Raw genomic sequence first — 13,893 nt, 5'->3', positions numbered from 1 at the left:
TCATGAGAATTGGTCCAGTCGATTGGGAAGGGAGTGAGGATTGGGTTTCCATGTCTGCCTATTCCCTCTGGAGATGTGGGGTAGAAGACCTAAAGAAGGTGGGGTGGTTCCAGCACACTGCCTGGTTCAGCCTGACTCTTCTTAGGGGAGGGCCTCTCTTAACTGTGGGCATGAGCTCAGACTCAGCACTTGAGAATGGATTGAGGACTTGCGGGGAAATTGGGTGTTACATTAACTCTGGGCTTCACCCTCCATGATCAGATGTGCATTTAAGAAAGCACACTCTGGCTGCAGGGTGGAACATTCCACAGACGTGAGCACAGAGGCAGACAGAGTAGGAGATGTGATCAAGGGGAGACAAGAGGGGACTCACTGCAAAGATGGAAAGAAGTCGGCAGATTTGGGAAGCGTTTAGGGGGTTAAATTGTTTCTGATTGGTAGCAGATTCAATGTTTTTGTGGAAAATAGGAATTTAGGATAATACTGGAATTTCTTGGTTTTGGCAACAAGAGGAGGATGTAATTCCTAACACAGGACTAAGCCCAGAATTTGGCATGTAGTAAGCACACTTGTGAAATAAATGAAAGAATGAATAAATGCTGCTGTGCTTACTTTTATGTATAATACCTCAGGAAACTAACCTCAGCTAAAGTTACCCCGTGTGACAGGATGTAGAACCAAAAGGTTCCTGGCAACTCTGGCTGTGAGTAATGAGATCCACTTGGCAGAACTCTCAGGCTTGCTTTAAGGAGAGTATGCGGGAAGCGATGATGGCCAGGAGTCATCACTGTTTGTCAACAAGTGCAAGAGGTCTCACTTACGTTAAGCCAAGGGTTCCTTTCACATTTTACATGGTAATATAGATTTTTAAAAAGTATTTTTATTTGAAAACAATTCAAAATTTATTTAAAAAGTTGTAAAAATTAAAATATTACAAAGAACATATTCATTTACTGTTACCTAGAGTCACTTATGTTCAACATTTTACTTCACTTCCTTTGTTATTTGTGCCTTCTTTCCCTCCATACACACACAGGCCTTTCTCTTTAGAACAGCTTGAGAGTAAGTTACGTATGTCATAGACTATAAATATGTAAGTGTGTATTTCCTAAGAACAGGGATATTCCGATGTAACTGCAGTATGGTTAGCGACTTAATACATTAATAATGATATAATACTTTTACCATCTAGCTTCCATATTCCAATTTTATTGGTTAACCCAATAATGTCCTTTTTAGCGTTTCTCCCCTATGGTATAGAATTCAGATAACCTCCTTTAATCTGGAACGCTTTCATAGCATTTTGTTATCTTTTATAAAATTGACATTTTAAAAGAATACAGTTATACCCCGCTGTTTTAAAACAGAGAGTTTCTTACTTCATGTTTTTCAGCTGTTTCCTCATGATTAGACTAAGGTTATGCATTCCTAGCTGTACAGCTGCATAGGTGAAATAGTGTCCCTCTCAGGTGTCTCATCTGGGGGCATATGGTGACCACCTGTCCCTCGTTGACTGTTAAGTTTGATCACTCATTACAGTGTTGCCTGATTTCTCTGCTGTATAATTCCTGCTTCTCTCTTGCAACTAAGAAGTAGTCTGTGGGGAGATACTTTAAATCAATGCAAATACCCAGTTCCTCTTTAAAATTCTCTGTAAATTTAGCATTCATTGAGGATTCTTGCCTGATCCAGTCTTTTACTAAGATGGTTGCAAAACGCTGATTTTTCTAGCTCTCTACTCCCTCCACATTTATGAGTCAGCCCTCAGCATTCCACTGAAACAAGAGCACTGCCTTCTCTCCCTTTTACTTATTGTCAGTATTTATTAACTTCTATTTTTCCAGTGGTTTAAAATACATTATATACCTATTTATTTTTAATACTTTCAATTTTATTATAGATTAAAGGGTACATGTGCAGGTTTGTTACATGGGTATATTGTGTGACGGTGAGGCTTGGGGTCCTCATGATCCCGTCACCCAGGCAGTGAGCATAGTACCCAACAGGTGGTTCTTCAGCCCATGCCTCCCTCATCCAGTAGTCCCCAGTGTCTGTTGTTTCCATCTTCATGTTCATGTGTATTCAGTGTTTAGTTCCCACTTATAAGTGAGAACACCTGGTATTTGGTTTTATGTTCTTGCATTAGTTCACACAGGTACCTAGCTATTTTGCTGTTCAGATTTGGTCATTGGGAACCCCTTCAATCTGACTCCTCTGCCTTTGGGATCTGCCCCCATCATTTTAGGGCTAATATCTTCCTTTTTTGGTGTAATATATTTCAGGTGCTTGTTGTATCAACCCTGTCCCTACCCTGAGTGTTAGCCATTCTTCCAAGGAGCTCTGGTTCCTTTGACTAGGAAATGATCTAGATCTGGGTGCTAGGTGTGGTCATTGCTACTAGGGCGACTTTGCTTCTTGGCCTTTTCAGTTGACAGAGCTAGGGAATAATGCTTTCATATATACACACATAGACCCTAATACACATATATACAAATAGAAATATATGTGCACATGTGCATATAAGCATACACATATTGATACATAGCTTAGAAATCAGGAGTTCACATCATACCTCCAGTTCTGTCCATAGCCACAGGGTTCTTCCTTACCCTCCCTCATTTTATATTTGTATGTCCTTTCTTTGGCCATGAGAACCTTGACTTCCAAAAAAAGCCACACATTTACTCATGTGCTCAATTCTGTAACACATATCACATAGTTTCAGAATTGCTTTGGTCAGACCACTAAAGTGGACAATTGTTTGCTGTTCTTTCATCCACATGCACCACTTTGCCAAGACAGAGGGCCTAAGAGTCAAATACTGTGTTCAAAATTTACTTGGATTGGTCCTCCCTTCTCTCCTTCTTATCATTCATGTCTTCCTTCTTCATTCCTGTGCTCATGTATTCGTTTGAAATCTACTGAGGTTTATTGTTTCAGGTTGTTTTTGGTTATAGCTCCCTCTCCTTCACGTTCTAGTTTAATTTTATTTTTTAATATGTAGAAGGTTAACTTGCTTTCAAAAATCAAAATTACTCAAAAACTCAACTCCCATTTTCCTTCCACCCTGTTCCGCCATGCTTCCTTGTAGGTAACAAACTTCGTTGTTTTCTGGTTAATCCTCCCTGTGTTTCTTTTTGTAAAGATAAGCATTTTTTTTCTTCATTCTTTCTTTCCTAAAAGTAGCATACTGTATGGGTTTTTGTACTGTGTTGGGGTTTTTTCCCCACTTAGTAATATCTCCTAGAAATCATTCTGTATCAGTTTATTGAGAGCTTTCTCATTCTTTTGTACGTAGCACTGTATTGAATGTGTGTACCACAGTTTATTCAACCAATCTCTTATGCTTGAATATTTAGGAAAAGTTTTCAATATTTTACAGTCACACATTTTTCTTCATTCAGTAATTTTGTGTGTATGTGTTTTTGGAGGGATATCCATGGGTTAAATTCCCAGTAGTGGGATTGCTAGGTCATAGGGTAAGTACATATGTAGTTTTGTTTGGTATTGCCTTATGCCCAGGCTTCATTCATAGTTGTACCATTTTGTGTCTCCAGCTACAATGTATAGAAGTCCTGGAACTATAGATTTAATATTTTCCCCAACTATTCTTAAGTGTGGCTGTTAGTAATAATTGGGTCCTGATGCCACATGACATTTGGGTTTGGAGTCTTTCAGATTTCGTGATGGACTGTTAGACATGTGATCAAATAAATGTTTTAAGTCCAGGTCTCTTGCTCACTAACTGTGGGCAGTTCACTGAACAACACTTAACCTACATTTCCTAATCTGTAAAGTGAGGATGATAATATCCTTATGATGCTGCTGTGAGGTTACAAGCACCTAGTGCAAAGTTGGGCATGTAATGGGCACACAGTCTGTGTCTCTGAGTTGGAACTGCCTTTGTATTGGGCCACTTAGAGCTATTGCAGTCTTGCATGGGAAAGGACCATGGAATCACCTTGTTCTTGGCTGGTGAATAGCTTGTGTTATGGCAGGAAGGGAAGCCCAGGTTTTCAGGCCCATGGCTTTTCCTTTGCTTCACTTGCTGGTGTGTTTTGTTGATTTTGTCCATAATTGAAACGCATGGGCCACTTATTCAGAAGTAGTGAAAATTCTCCTGTAAAAAATTTGAGTGTCAGTAGGTCTTACCACATAAGCCTTCGTTTTAACAGGATTGATAATGTTTATTAGACTTTTTAAAAACACTGTGAGATTGGGAATAAAAGTTATCATTAAAACAAAAATTAAATCAATCTGCAAGTATATGAGAGAAATACTGACTTTTTAGGAATACTACAAAACAGATGAGAAGATAGAATAAAAACTATCACAGAAAAATCCATTTGGACTTCTATGTTCATATCTGTGAATTCCTTCAAATAATAAGCTCAACATGATAGTTTTCAAAGTTTACTGGAATATGATGTAAATATTTGTATGTAATTATTTATCAAGCAATCAACTTATTCATCCATAAAATGGGTAAGATGGTTTTCACATTTAGCATGTTTTGAAATATAACCCACATAGCTGATAAGAGTACTAGAATATTTTGCTGTTTTTATTCTTACACTGTGAAGTATACATGCAGAAATGAAAATTAGTTTTATTCTTCAAGTGCTGAGCTGAAATGCACAGTGATTTTTCAGTTAAAAAATACGTAACCATATTACATACATTTCAAAAATTTTTTTAAAAATGTGTGTGTGTATCTATATGTAGAGGGTTGTTTATGTATAGTGCAATATTTTTTAAACTAGAGTATGTGCTTACCATACACTTCCCTGAAAGAAAGTTCTTTGATCAAATAAATTAGAACAACCCACAACCTTACCAGCTCTTGGAGATTCACAGTACATATTAGCGCATTAAAGGTCTGAGTGTTTAGCCCAGTGTTTCCCATACTTATCTGAGCAAAGAACCCTTCTATGCCAATATCGCAAGACCTTAGTGTTGTAAGAAACGCTCTTTGGGGAGCATTGTGTAAAGACTGGAAAGAATAAGATCATGTTTCATTCAGTGTCTTAACATTTCCTTCTAACTTCCTTTTCCAAGTAATGACAAAATTGGTGAATTTTGTTGCAGGACTCACCCTAAATTCATTAGCCAGGTGGAAACTCAGGATGCCTAGAAAAGAGAGCATGAAAAAATATGAGGAAAGCCATTAAAACAGATATTGTGCCCAGGATATCATGTATACTAACATAGTTTAATTTTTAAAACTACAGTCAGTTTCACCATTTAGAAAGATAAAATTTTTCAAAAGACTTACAATTTTGTAAGCTTTCTTTGGTATCTATTTCCAGTTGGAGAATAAAGATTTCAGTTTGACTACTTGCCTTCCTTTGCATGATCAGTAATTAAGAAGAAAGTTATTTTAGTCATTTGCTACCAGCCATCTGACTATTTTTGTTTCTCTCCCTGGAACCTAAACTGAGTTAATGATTGCAAGTTAATGTAAATCTTGTGTGGATTGGATAGAAAGAAAAAAGCAAAAATCTCACAGTGCTTTAGACTTGTAATCGTCACACTTCTTTTTAGCCTCTTCCCCACCTCTATGGAGCATCAGTAGGAAACCTCTCTGCTGTAGACCTTCAGGTACTTATATAATGATTGCATTTTACTTTTCTTAGAAGTACTCATCTCTTTTGCTCTTCAGTGATGACCTACACCGTGTATCTTGGGTTACTTCTAATGTGACCTTGGATGTGAGCCAGCTGTATAATGGGGTTAAGAAAGGTATTCATACCCATAATTTTAGGGAGCCTGGGGAAGGTAGACTGTCCAGTTGTGGCTGTTTCCCAAAACAAAAACAGGGAGGAACCTGTCAGAGTACAGGATTGCATTCTTGTGTCAAGAATACAGGCTTGGGAGAGGCACTGAAATGGGACTAGGCCCAGGTAGAAAAAGTGGGTGTGCTCCTGGCAACGTGAGCCCTTCACTGATCCTGTCAGTAATCCCAGTACCCTTAGAAGAAGCTAGGCGAAAGTAGATTTCTTTCTTTAAGCTTGCCAAGAGAGACATAGCCAGCCGAAATGGGAAAAGAAACTGGGAAGACCAGAGGGAGTTAGGTTGGAAATTTGCTGATATAATACAGGTCCTGAATTCTTACAAATGATGGAATTGGGGGTTTGAGTCAGGTTTACTCTAGAGACCCATGGAGCAGTAATATCCACATGATATTGGACTTACAAGTGACTCAATCTTGATTCGTTTATGAAGTAAAAAGAAATAGATTCAGAGAATAGCTTTGCTTCTGGTATGAAATGACCAAAGCTGTAAAGGTGTTTGAGTAATTTTACAAAAAGCAAGCATTGGATTCTTGGATAAAGTATGTTAGTAGGAGACTGGAATGAACTTCTTTAATTAAGCAGCTGTTCATCTGTGTGAATGAGTAGAAATGTGCTAATTGGCCATGTTTATCTGGGAAAGGTTTGGTAAGTGAGAGTGGTAGAAAGAGATATTTGAAATGCCATGGCAGTGGAATTCATGCCAGCAGTTACTGTACATGGCAAAAGTACACAGAATTTATTCAGAATACCTGGCTCCTGTTTCAATTATGTTAAGCCTCCTTTTAGTATTTGGATCATTCTGCTAGGAACAGGATAAAAAATAGGCAGCTTGTCCTAAAGCTCACTATAAGTGGAGAGTGAGTTCATACTTGTCATTTGTACTTGGCAGAAATAATTAGGAAGCCAGTGGGGAGGCGCTTTTGATCCTTTAATATATTTGTACCCAAGGAAACTTGAGAAAAACCCAATTCTGATTGGATTTGAAATATCTTTTATCCTTTCCTTAAGTGATGGTAGTTTTTTTTAAAAAGTATTAAAAATTGGGTATCCTGTGATCAGGTCTGTACTTGAAAAGTAAAAGGATACAGTCACATACCTGAAAAAATAAGTTGAAAACCAGACTAAGAAAAGTTTGAGATTTAGAGGAGACTATGTTTTATTTTAAGACGGAATACTTTGTTTCTCCTTCCAAGACTTTTGGAAGACCCATGGTAAACCTGACTCAAACCCCCAATTCCATCATTTGTAAGAAATCAGGACCTGTATTATATCAGCGAATTCCAAAAGTCTTGGAAGTCTTTGGAAGCATGTAATTAAATAAGTTTTGATATTTTTATTTAAGTACTTAAATTATACCTCATTTTGGATGATTTTGCTAAAAATGTAAAAATGTCTATGTCACAGAGAAGTCATTCTCAGCCATCATTTCTAGTAGGTGGTAATTCTCAGTATGTCCTGCCACACGCAGTACTTCCATTGTTGAAAGGCACAGGGAAATGGCGGGTCCACGTAGTGAGGAAGGACATAGTGGTAGAGGGGCAGGGGTAGCCTGTCCTGGTCTGATCTTTACCTTAACAATTTATCTTGATAGAATGCAGTCACAAGCAGACTTATTTTAAATGAATAACTTGTACATTCTATTTTGGAATAATTCAGTGCCCTTAAAAACACCCACCCCTTAACAGTAGTGATTGCCTCTGGGGAAGGTAATTGGGGACAGTGGTGGGAGGGAGATTGAGTTGTCATTGTATACCCACTTTGAAAACTTGGGCATGTATACCATGTGCATGTTATACAATCATGTGTCAATGACAGGGATATGTTCTGAGAAACAAGTCGTTAGGCGATTTTGTCATTGTGTATACATCATAGAATATTTTTATAGAAACCTGGCTGGTCTAGCCTACTACACATTGTCAGTCGAGGAAAATAACGAGACAAGTCTCAATCATTTTAGGAGATTTATTTGCTAAAGTTAAGGACATGCCAGGGAGACAGGTCTATGCCTTTCTCCAAAGATGATTTTGAGAGCTCTACATTTAAAGGGCAAAAGATGGGAGTTGAGAAGCACACTGTTTTCATGTAAGAGGGGGGTAGGGAAAAATAGTCATTCATGCCTTTGTCTGCCTCAGTGAATCTACATTTTTTTTATACATTGGATGACACAAAAGGGGCAGAGGAAAAATGTGGAGAATCTGTATTTTACATCAGATAACACAGGCAAAATAGGGTAAGGGAAGAGTCAGATATGCGTTTGTGTCTGGGGTGACTGTACCTGTAAAGATAAAGCTATCAATTTGCATTGCCATGGTAAAGTTTTAACAGCTCACTAGGAATTTCCTTATGGGAAAAATATGGGGGAGGCATGTAGCTTTTCATCTTGTAGCAATCTTATTTAGGAACCAAAAAGGAGAGTCAGGTTTGCGTGACCCAGTTCCCAGCTTGAATTTTCCCTTTAGCTAAATGAGTTTGGGGTCCCCAAATTTAATTTCCTTTCACAATACCTAGGCTATACAGTATAGCCTATTGCTCCCAGGCTGCCAACCTGTACGGCATGTTACTGTACTGAATACTGCAGGCAATTGGAACACTATGGTAAGTATTTATGTATCCAAACACACCTAGACATAGAAAAGGCACAGTTAAAATACGTTTTATAATCTTAAGGAACCGCTGTTGTATATGTGATCCATCACTGACCAAGACATCCTTATACAACGCATGACTGGATATTTAAAAAAAGAAAACTAAAAGAAAAAAAAATTTCTCTCTAAGGGCTCCTATCTTCTGACAAAAGCCTGGGCTTTCCCTCCCTGCCCGGAGGAGCTTCTGTGATTTCCTGTGTGTCCCCTTTCCCAGCTCTGCCACCAGTTTCTTTTGCTGCTAAGGAAAACACTTTCTGAATTCGTTGACTTTTCTTCCTCACCTCTAATTGTATAATCCCTATCCCTTTCACAAAGGCCTCGGAAGATTTCTTACCGTGAAATGTGGTAACCTCCTTTCAAACTCGATTTGACTTTTCTGGGTCACTTGAGAGTTGCACTCTATCTTCCCAGCTTCTCTGACACTCTTTCCTGGTATGTTTGGACCTCTCTCACTCCACCTTCAGGAGCATCTTTGCAGTGATTCCACCTCCATCCGTTCTGCGCACTCTCCCTGAGCAGTCTTGTTCACTTGGTGAGATCACCTGTGTGAGTAGATGTGCCCTCTCTCTGGCTCTCTGACCTGCATCCTTTGGCCCTCTAGGTGTCCCATGGGACCTCAAAATCAGAATATTTCAACCTGAACTTATTGTCTATTCTCTTGTCATCCAAATGCCCATTTTTTCCACTTGCTATATTTTAGTAGCACCCAAGCCAGAAACCTGAAAATGTTCCTAACTTTCTTTTTTTACCAGACAAGGTTTTGGAATTACAGCTAGACTTGCTGTAATGTGTGCATGTTGGCTTTGTTTCCATCACATCTCTTCATCTTACAAATAAACTCGTAAGTTGGGCAGCATCATTCAAGTTGGACTTGGGAGAAATTTTATACATACAAATGTTCTGTCCTTATTAAAAGTAGGAGACAAATCATTTCAATTATTCTTTTGCATTGATTGTTTTATGCTTATGAGTCCATAGAAACCTCATTTCAGAGGCATTTGCTGCATTTGAGACTTGAGTTTAGTTTGTAGCTTTGAAATTAAATTAGCAAGTATATAACTTCACAGAGCTTGTGGTTGATTGTGTTAGATTCATATTGTGTTTTGCTTAGTTTTCTGTTCAGTTACTTAAAATATAAATAGTATTTTCTGCAAAATTAGAATTACAGGCATATCTTTTTTTTTTTTTGCACTTCTCTTTATTGTGCTTTGCAGATACTGTGTTTTTTTTACAAATTGAAGATTTGTGGCAACCCTTTCAATCTCTTGGTAGCATTTTTCCAAAAGGATGTGCTCACTTTGTGTCACTGTGTCACATTTTGGTAATTCTTGCAATAGTATTTCAAACTTTTTCATTATTATTATATATGTTATAATGATACAGGAGCTAAGAAGGAATTACTTAGGTAGATAACAAGGGCACAGGAGTCCTTGGTAAGGCTCTACTTTCTAATGAAAAGCAGTTTTGAATCATTTTCTAACAAAGAGCACCCTGCAAGCTAGAAGCTTGCACAGGTGGGTTCCAGCAGGAACTAAGGACTAGACATTTTCAAAATGGTGGATCCATCTTCCCTTCTCTGCCAGCCACACATACTATAAAGGAGCAGACAAGATGGCGCAGATCAACTGGAAAGCCTATTTGCATAAGAAGATTACGGTAGGGTGACCAGCCTTCCCCGCACACTATGTAGACATCATATCTGATGAAACCAATCTGTTAGCCCTATATAAATCAGACACCGCCTTCTGCAGCCTGCCTATAAAATCTGCTGTGGTCCATGGCCTCCCAGCCTTTTTCAGACGTCTCTTTCTTTCTCAGGGAGCTGCCCTCCTCCCTCCTTTCTTCTCTCTATTAAACTTTCCACCCCTTAACCCACCTGAATTCTTTCTCAATGCGTGACAATGAACCCCAAGGTATATACCCCAGACAGTGTAGCCACTTCAATAGTGATCTGTGATCAGTGATCTTTGATGTCATTGTTGTAATTGATTTGGGGTGCCACAAACTGCATCTGTGTAAGATAGCGATCTTAACTGATAAATGATGCGTGTGTTCTGACTGCTCCACAGACTGGCCATTCCCTGTCTCTCTCCCTGTCCTTAGGCCTCCCTAGTTTCCAAGAAACAGTAATATTGAAACTAGGTCAGTTAATAACCCTACAATAACCTCTAAGGGTTCAACTGAAAGGAATAGTTGTGCATCTGTGATTTGAAATCAAATGCTAGAAATGATTAAGCTTAGTGAGGAAGTCATCTTAAAGGGTGAGATAGGCTGAAAGCTAGGCCTCTTGTGCCAGTTAGCCAAGTTGTGAATGCAAAGAAAAAATTCTTGAAGGAAATTTGGAGAGCTACTCTAGTGAACACAAAAATAATAAGAAACAAAACAGTCTTATTGCTGATTTGGAGAAAGTTCGAATGGTCTGGATAGAAGATCCAAGAAGCTGCAGCATTTCCTTAAACCAAAGTCTGTAATCCAGAGAAAGGCTCTAACTCTCTTCAATTCTGTGAAGTCTAAGAGAGGTGAGGAAACTGCAGAATAAAAGTAGGAAGCTAGCAGAGGTTGGTTCATTAGGTTGAAGGACAGTAGCCATCTCGATAACATAAAAAGTACAAGGTGAAGCAGCAAGTGCTGATTTAGAAGCTGCAGCAAGTAATCCAGAAGATCTAGCTAAGATTATTGATGAAAGTGGCTACACTAAACAACAGATTTTCAATGGAGACAAAACAACCTTCTTCTATTGGAAGAAGATGCCATCTAGGACTTTCATAGCTATAACGAGAAGTCAATGCCTGCATTAAAGCTTCCAAGGACAGGGTGACTGTCTCTTTAGGTGCTACTGCCGCTGGTGACTTTAAGTTGAAGCCAATATTCATTTACCATTCAGAAAATTCTGGGGTCCATACAAATGATGCTAACTGTACTCTGTGCTCTATAAATGCAAAAACAAAGCCTGGATGACAGCACACCTATTTACAGCATGGCTTAGGAAACAAAAAAAAAAATACATATATATATATATATATACACACACATATATATATGTGTGTGTGTGTGTGTATATATATATAGATATATATATATTTTTTTTCAAGACAGAGTCTCATTCTTATCACCCAGGCTGGAGTGCAGTGGCACGATCGCGGCTCACTGCAACCCCTGCCTCCCGGATTCAAGCCATTCTCCTGTCTCAGCCTCTCAAATAGCTGGGATTACAGGCGCCTGCCACCATGCCCAGCTAATTTCTGTATTTTTAGTAGAGATGTGGTTTCGCCATGTTGGCCAGGCTGGTCTTCAACTCCTGACCTCAGGTGATCCGCCTGCCTCAGCTCCCCAAAGTGCTGGGATTACAGGCGTGAGCCACCACTCCCGGGCCGGCTCAGTGAGTATATTAAGCCCAATGTTGATATCTACTGCTCAGAAAAAAAGGATTCCTTTCAAAATATTACTGTTCATTGACAGTGCACCTAGTTACTCTAGAGCTCTCATGGAGATGTACAAGGAGATTAATGTTGCTTTCATGCTGGCTATCATGGTATCTGTTCTGCAACCCATGGATCAAGAGGTAACTTCAACTTTCAAGTATTAAGAAATACATTCTACAAACTATAGATGTGATAGATAATGATTTCTCTAATGGATCTGGACAAGCAAATTGAAAAACTTCTGGAAAATATTCACCATTCTGGATGCCCCTAAGATAATTTATGATTTATGGCAGGAGGTCAAATTATTCTGATTAGCAGGAGTTTGAAAGAAGTTGATTTCTACCCCCATGATGACTTTGAGGGGTCCAAGACTTCAGTGAAGGAAGTAACTGCAGATGCGGTAGAAATAGCAAGAAAACTAGAATTAGAAGTGAAGCCTGACGGTGTAACTTAATTGCTGCAATCCCATGATAAAACTTGAAGGAATAAGGAGTTGCTTCTTATGAATGAACAAAAGTGGTTTCTTGAGTTGGAATCTACTCCTGGTGAAGATGCTGTGAACATTTTTAAAATGACAACAAAGGATTTAAAATATTACACAAACTTAATTGATAAAGTAGTGGTAGGGTTTGAGAAGATTAACTCCAAGTTTGAAAGAAGTTCTGCTGTGGGTCAAATGCTATCAAACAGTGTCACGTGCTGCAGAGAAATCTTTCTTGAATGGAAGAGTCCATTAACACAGAAAGCTTCATTGTTGCCTCATTTTAAGAAATTGATATAGCCACTCTAACCTTCAGCAACTACCACCCTGGTCAGTCAGTAGCCATCAACATTGAGGCAGTACCTTCCACCAACCAAAAGATTATGACTTCCTGAAGGCTCAGATGACTTTTACCATTTTTCACCAATAAAGTATTTTTAAATTATAGTATATATGTTTTTTTAAGACATAATGCTGTTGTATACTTAATAGACTACAGTGTAGTGTAAGCAACTTTTACTTGCTCTAGGAAGCCAAAAAATATGTGCAACTCACTTTATTGCAATATTCACTTTATTGCAGTAGTCTGGAGCTGAACCTATAGTATCTCCAAGGTATGCTTGTACAGTTGTTCCTCAGCATCCACAGGATATTGGTTTCAGAAACCTTCCTCCCAAATCCGAGAATGCTCAAGTTCCTTATATAAATGGCATGGTATTTGCATATAACCTACACACATTCTCCCATATACTTTAAGTCATCTCTAGATTACTTATGATACCTAATATAAGTGCTATGTAAATAGTTGTTATGCTCTATTGCTTTTTAAATTTGTATTATTTTTTCTGAATATTTTTGATTGAAGTTTGGCTAACTATGTGTATGTGGAACCTGTGTATATAGAGGGCTGATTTGTACCTTCAATGTTGTTTTATTTCTTACATATTAAATATAGGGAATCAAGTAACTACTGGATTAAAATAATTAGCATGTATTATACACCTATTATATGATACCTTACGTATGCATATTGTTGAATTTGATCCACTCAGTGACTTGATGCAGAATGGAGAGACATGGCATCAGAGGCATTATTTAATTTTCCCAGATTATGCTGCTGGGGTGGTCACTCCTGGTGGTTCTTGGCTTGAGATTCTTTACTCATTGCTTTATGTGTGACTTGTTCATCCCTGAAAGTAATACACTTAAGGACTGGATTTGTGGGCATCTTTTTTTTTTTTTTTTTACTGGGAGTTGATTTTCACATGGTCTGTGCTTTTCCTGTATTAGTGGCCATTTATGAGGGAGATTTTGTAGTATTTCACTGCTATCGTCCAAACTATCTATCGTCATGGGGCAATGTAAAAGTAGGTAATAAAGGTGCTTTAAGATTTAAGTGGAATTTATAAAATTTTAATTGATGGAAGGTGATTTTAATGCACCTCTCCAAAAATAGTTACCAAGAGACAGTTATTCTTTATATATTATCAATAATCTCTCTGTTTGAATTTTTGTTACTTAAAGGGGGCTGTTATTTGAAGAATGCT

At 38.2% G+C, this 13,893-nt stretch overlaps 1 protein-coding gene across 4 annotated transcripts in view; it reads left to right on the top strand.

Annotated features, from left to right (window-relative positions):
• Nucleotides 1–13,893, top strand: part of EPB41L4A (erythrocyte membrane protein band 4.1 like 4A) — a 274,611-nt gene that overhangs the window by 163,716 nt on the left and 97,002 nt on the right. The window lies entirely within an intron of this gene.

This window comes from Gorilla gorilla, chromosome 4, assembly GCF_029281585.2.
Source record: "Gorilla gorilla gorilla isolate KB3781 chromosome 4, NHGRI_mGorGor1-v2.1_pri, whole genome shotgun sequence".
Lineage (NCBI taxonomy): Eukaryota > Metazoa > Chordata > Mammalia > Primates > Hominidae > Gorilla > Gorilla gorilla.
Note: the sequence above shows the minus strand (reverse complement) of the source record. Positions and strands in the feature narration are given on the sequence as shown.